The sequence below is a fragment of the Octopus bimaculoides genome, chromosome 11 (assembly GCF_001194135.2).
Source record: "Octopus bimaculoides isolate UCB-OBI-ISO-001 chromosome 11, ASM119413v2, whole genome shotgun sequence".
Lineage (NCBI taxonomy): Eukaryota > Metazoa > Mollusca > Cephalopoda > Octopoda > Octopodidae > Octopus > Octopus bimaculoides.
Genome location: NC_068991.1, coordinates 4,399,446 through 4,405,728, shown reverse-complemented (window position 1 = coordinate 4,405,728; position 6,283 = coordinate 4,399,446).

Sequence of the window (6,283 nt, the reverse complement as noted above, 5' to 3'; positions counted from 1 at the left end):
CTCTCTCTCTCTCTCTCTCTCTCTCTCTCTCTCGACTTCAGTCTTGTATTTCTGTAGCTCTTCTATCTTTCCAGCTGCCGTTATGTTGTAGTATTTTTCATCTCCAAAGTAACAGATTTTCCTTTGTCTCTCATTCTTCCCATCTTTCTCTGCTTTTTCTCTTATTACCATTTATTGTCTCATTCGTTTTCGCTTATTCTTATTCTGCGTCTTAATGATACCTTCTCTCTCCTAAGGCGGAGACGTGGCGGAATCGTTAGCGCGCTGGACGAAACGCTTACCGTCTTTTCGTCTACCTTTATCTTCTGAGTTCAAATTCCCCCCGAGGTCTACTTTGCTCCTCATCCTTTCAGATTCGATAAAATGAGTAGCGGTTGAGTACTGAAGCCAATACAATCGACTTACCCCCCCCCCCGCCAAACTTGCTGGCCTAGTGCTACAAATTAGGAAAAAAATTTGTCTTTCCTGTTTTGTATTCTCAAGTATGAATCTTGCTGCAACTCTCACCCTCCCCTGTCTGTGTATCTCTCACTGCACCTCTCTCACTCTCCTCACAAAGACATGCAAACACAACATACAACTATATATATACATATATAAATACATTTGTGCGTAGATACACACATATACAGGCTTCCGTAGCCTTCCTTTTTCTGTCGAAGTCTTATATGCCCCTTTATAAGACTATTTTCCTTATTCATAAGCTTTAAGCTTATATAAAAAAATACCATTATTATTATTATTTACAGGATTGTAAACCAGGGAACTATAGTAAAAAAAAAACATTCGCACCGATATATATATATATATATATATATATATATATATATATATATATATATATATATATATATATATATATATATATATATCGTAGAGAGGGAGAGAGAGAGAGATATACAGAGGCGCACACACCCAGACGGACACACAATAAAAAATATATATGTATAAATAAATATATATATAATAAATATATGTGTGCATGTGTGTGAGTGTGTGTGAGTGTGTGTGCGATTGTGTGTGCGTGTTTATCGTATGTCAGTGATGTTAAGTCTAGGATTTTCTTTTCATAATATTACGAGAGTTTTCGTTCTACCTGGGAAGCGTTATTTTGGCAATAATGTGCACACACACGATTTCGTTTCTAGTATCTTTATTAGTGAATTCAGAAGTTGTTAGCTGGTACAATTGTTAGCAAACATGACACAATACTTCGTGGCATTTCGCGGCATTTCGTCTGTATATACGTTCTAAATTTGAAATTCTATCGAGGAAGACTTTGCTTTTCATCCTTTCGATATCGATAAAGTAAGTACCAGTTGAACACTGGGCTTGCCGTAATCAAATTAACCATTTTACAGAAAATGCTGGCTTTTTGGTAACACTTGATACCGTTATTGGTCAATTTTAAGAGTTGGAAATATGTTTAGCAAGCCGGACAAAAGGCTTAGGGCATTTCGTCCACCTTTATCTTCAGATATAAAATTCCGCCGAGGTCGGGTTTTCCTTTTCTCATTTCAGGGTCAATAACATTAGTATTAATTGCGCATTTGGGTCGATTAATTAACTAGCACCCACTCCCAAATCATCAAGCCTTGTGTCGATAATAGAAAAGGGTTATTAGTCAATTAGTTAACACATAACGAATTAACCGATTACTTGATAACTCGTTGGGGTCAATCAGTCAACCGAGCAGTTCAGTTTGGTAAAGCCCTTTCATCACCACGAGTAAATTCCTCAATGACATACCCTTTCCAATTGATGCTTATATGATTAATGAAACAATCGATTAGTTAATGGGTTAAATATCAGCGAATTGATTAATCACAAACTTCATGACGTAGAACGATTGAGTTTGTCTATTATTCGAATAATGACCCTCCCGAGATGCAAATTAATCTCTTTGAATATCAAGAACCCTGTAGAACAAACGGAAATACGGTTGATATTCGCTAAAAATATAATTCTTACTTTATTTGTATAACTTGATGCTTAGGTGCATTCGTACATTTATGATGCTGATTGTACTCATATCCATATATTTAAGTCATACTTCGTTATTTTCTTATTCCTAGAGAAATCATGTATTCAAGCTTTAAATAAAGTTATTTATGACAGGTAATTTGTTATAATGGCTATGGAATATTTTTTTATATATTATTCCATATAAACGATTACTTTTCTCCTAACTTTGTATTTGTGTTCATATTATCTTATGTGTACTCTCAGACTCTGTGTGTGTGTGTGTGTGTGTGTGTGTTACATTTGCAGGATTCCAGAGAATCAGGTATTTTAACAGTGAAAGCTCCAAGGCAGGGTTGGCGGTAGATCTATTGTGTGCAATCCATGTATAATGACAAATGCGTCCTCACTAAAGTAAATAGGGATTTGTCATCCAGTTATGCATTCATTAAGAAAAAAACTGACTGAAATCACAATGATTCATGAAGGTCCCACATGGGCGCAAACCCGGAAAGACTTTGGAATTGAAGGTTCTGGAAAATCGATGTTGTACCTAATCTTGATTGATTTGTACCTATATCATCGGTTGAAGAATTACGATAGATTTGAACACTTACCGCACTGGAGAGTATATCTAAGCACTGCTACGAAGCACTAATAACATATAATACGTTTTCGTATAACTGATATCATAAAATATGCCAATATCATAAACAGATGTGTGCGTTTCTGTGCATGTGTATATGTGTGTGTGCGTGAGCGAAATATTCGCCCATTTTACATTTAGTTCGTTATATTTCTTCATTAATGCAAGTCTGTGTAACCAGTATATTGTTTGATACAGTGAGCTTTATATTTGCTTTGATTATTAATTGAGACAAATTACATCGCCTTCCTCTGTATAATTATTTTCGATGATATTGCTCTTGCAATAATTCCAGTTTGACGTAAATCAGTGTTCTGTGAGCCGAAATATGGTAGATAATTTGTTAGTTGTAGCATCAGAAAATAAATGTACACTTACAGACTATTTACTTTATCATTCACATTTCTATATTTTACGATTCCAAATCGCTTCGCGTAAACACTTGACGTGGAGACTCCACATTTAACGCCGTATTTAAACAATCTACACTTATTACCACCGTTACAGCTCTGTTCCACACCGCCCGCGTATCATCTATATACCATACCGCACATACAACATGATCAGGTCGGCTGCTGCAGTTTAAAATGACTGCTGATATCATTACGTGAAGGAGCTATCAAATACACCATACTGAATGTAATCATGTCGGGCGGCACAAAAATAATTACATGCGTAATTTAAACTAGACTGTTGGCCACAATGAGAACGATAATCTTGTTTTAAAATTCTTTGTAATATAATTTATTCCGATGATCTCCCTTGCATGTGTTGTGTGTACGGAGATCAAACTGACCTAACTATCTTAAATATAGTGTACCTAGGGTTATATAATTCTTCCGTCTGTCTTACTATGGACCCTTGCATTCCATATCTTAAGATGGTATTGTGAAATATTGAGAGAACTTCGGCTACTATTTTATTACATCCAGAAACTTTATTAGATTAAGAAATATATTGCATGAGACAAGATGCAAGCGTGCGAATATGGAACGCTTTTTAAGCATCTTGAGCATAGGCAAGCCTTTTTATTTATCTGCATGCGCAACAAAACAAACTTATACTCCATCATACTCCAACCGTCTTAAGGGTTGTATGCAGTAACGTAGAGCGGAACTTTTGCATTTCCGCATTAACTCTCATCGAACGACACTTTACACATGACATCGCTCTATTATTTGGAAACACCAAACAACATCAAATTATTTTAATATCAGAAACTAAATTATTGCAGCTGTTTAATATTGTTGTTCTTATGCAATCTTATCTACAATGTGCTTCCATTTTGAAACTTGTGTTAACTAATGCTAATTACACTAAATTTAATAAAAAAATCAGTAAAGAATTTGAAGAATTAAATTGTATCGAAACTTGTCATGTAGTCGTTTATGTTTCTGCTCTCAAGGAAAACAATGTCATTCATATATTTTAATTAGAAAATTACTGTTTGTAAATCTCAGAACGAGAGATATTCAACAACAATACTTTGGAGTAAAGCGTATGTGCCAACATAACGTGGCAGACCTGGTTTAGGACGAATGTTACTGTAATTTAGTCCCAGGAGAGATCGTCTCCAGTTAGCTATACGACACGATCTGTGTCCTTATATTTTCGAACAAGGGAAACTAGCACGCCCTACTCAACTCAAAACGATATCTGTGTATCGCGATTTCAGTTTCGACCTCCTCCTAGCTTGCGAAAGTTATGTCCCCCAAATGTTTCTGTAAACTACGAAACAAATAGTAGTCGGAAAGAGCAAGGTCGGGAGAATAAGGTGGAAGAGGAATTTTTCCCAACCAAGATCTTCGATCTTCTGTGATGTGATCTTTGTGATCAAAAGTCACTCCTGACCAAAAGATTCTCAAGACCAGTTTCGTAGAATTAGTGTCGTATATATTTCCTTCCTGGAGGGGATGCCGTTTCTTGACACCATTCCTCATGTTTTGGCCAGCATGAAATGAAATATTTTGCTGAAGAACACAACACCTCGCTGGGTCCAGTAAGCGAAACCACAGTCTTAGGATTCTGTGTGTAGCATCTTAATCACCAATCCATTCACCTTCACACGTTCTGTGGCACATACTTTTAGCTTCTTCGGGTAGCGTAATACATTTTTTAGAATCTTTGGAATAATATCTGAGGAGATTCGGAAGTGTGTCCTTGGATGATTTAAAAAGACCAGTTGTGATGCCCTCAGGGCATCTCACAATTTTTATTTGTATTCCATCTAAAACAGATGTTTCTTCAGATATTTTTTTCATGCCAACATAATCGAAGTGTGCATATTCTTTAGAGTTTGTTCAGCTCTCATTTTCCTTAAGTTTACTCATTTTCATGGTAGCTGCTTATTGGGATTTCAATGCGTGCGAATGACAATCTCTTATCTGTTTCCGCTCATTCACATTCGTTTGTTTAACCAGTATATTTAAGAAATTCTTTTCTCGTCCATGTGATGTCTTTCCGGTTCGTGAAAATGACAATTTTGTGGCCATGAGTTTTCACTCTCGAGGCATTTCAATGCACGCATTCGCCATTATTGACTCATACTGCCCCAGGGCTATATCACAACCTTGAACCGAAAGTATTTAAAACGCATTTATCTTGGAGAATTCTCTTTCGTATTTACGCCCAAAGAGCCTTGTGGAAATTCATGTTTCGGAATGCTTCACTATATTTTGAGATGCTGAAAAAGAAATTCCATTCTGACAATATTATTAGCATCGATGTTACATGCTGCCTCCAAATTAGGGACGACTTCTGCAATAATTGTGAATCGGAGGTTCACATTATTGCTACATGTTTAGGAGCGCTAACCTATAAGATGTTTCGGATTGTGTTGTTTGATGGCATTCACTGCTCTCTCACTCAATAGTAGTAGTAGTAGTAGTAGTAGTAGTAGTAGTAGTAGTAGTAGTAGTAGTAGTAGTAATAATAATAATAATAATGATAGTAATAATAATAATAATAATAATATTTAATGATGATTACAATAAACTACAGATAAACATGAACAAATTTGACAAGTGCACAATTCGCCATTTTCTGTTCTTGTCAAATATTTTCTCGGTGATGCAGCATCTGGGAATTGGTATATCCCGTTGTTTACTTAATATTCTCCTTATCACCTGCAATAGTAGTAGTAGTAGTAGTAGTAGTAGTAGTAGTAGTAGTAGTAGTAGTAGTTTTTCGTTAATGATATCGTTTTTGTAACACATTGTCAGGCAAGAATTATTTCATTAATATATGTCAACAAGCTGTCGTGAGAGGGTGGAAGATGTTTAAGCGGGAAGGACAAGAGACGGTCGACGATGCTTCTTCGCGTTCATTCGTTTCTCTTTGTACTTTTTCCTTCAACTCTTCAAAGTGTTAATCATAGGCTGCTTCCACTCTCTACACCACCACCACCACCACCACCATCATCATCATCATCATCATCATCATCATCATCATCATCATCGTAAATATATTCTTCTTCTTTACTTTCCTCATTGATGTTCCACTGGCATGCAGTGTAATAATACTTCTTTTTATAATACTTGCCTGTCTGCAGTTACGCACGGCGGGCATCACGTGTCAAGTTTGTCTGTGGATGAAGCATTCGGGTGAAGATAAACATAGAAAGAAATATGCCATGATTTTTAAGATAATTGTTTCCACTTGTGAGTGGATTTGGTA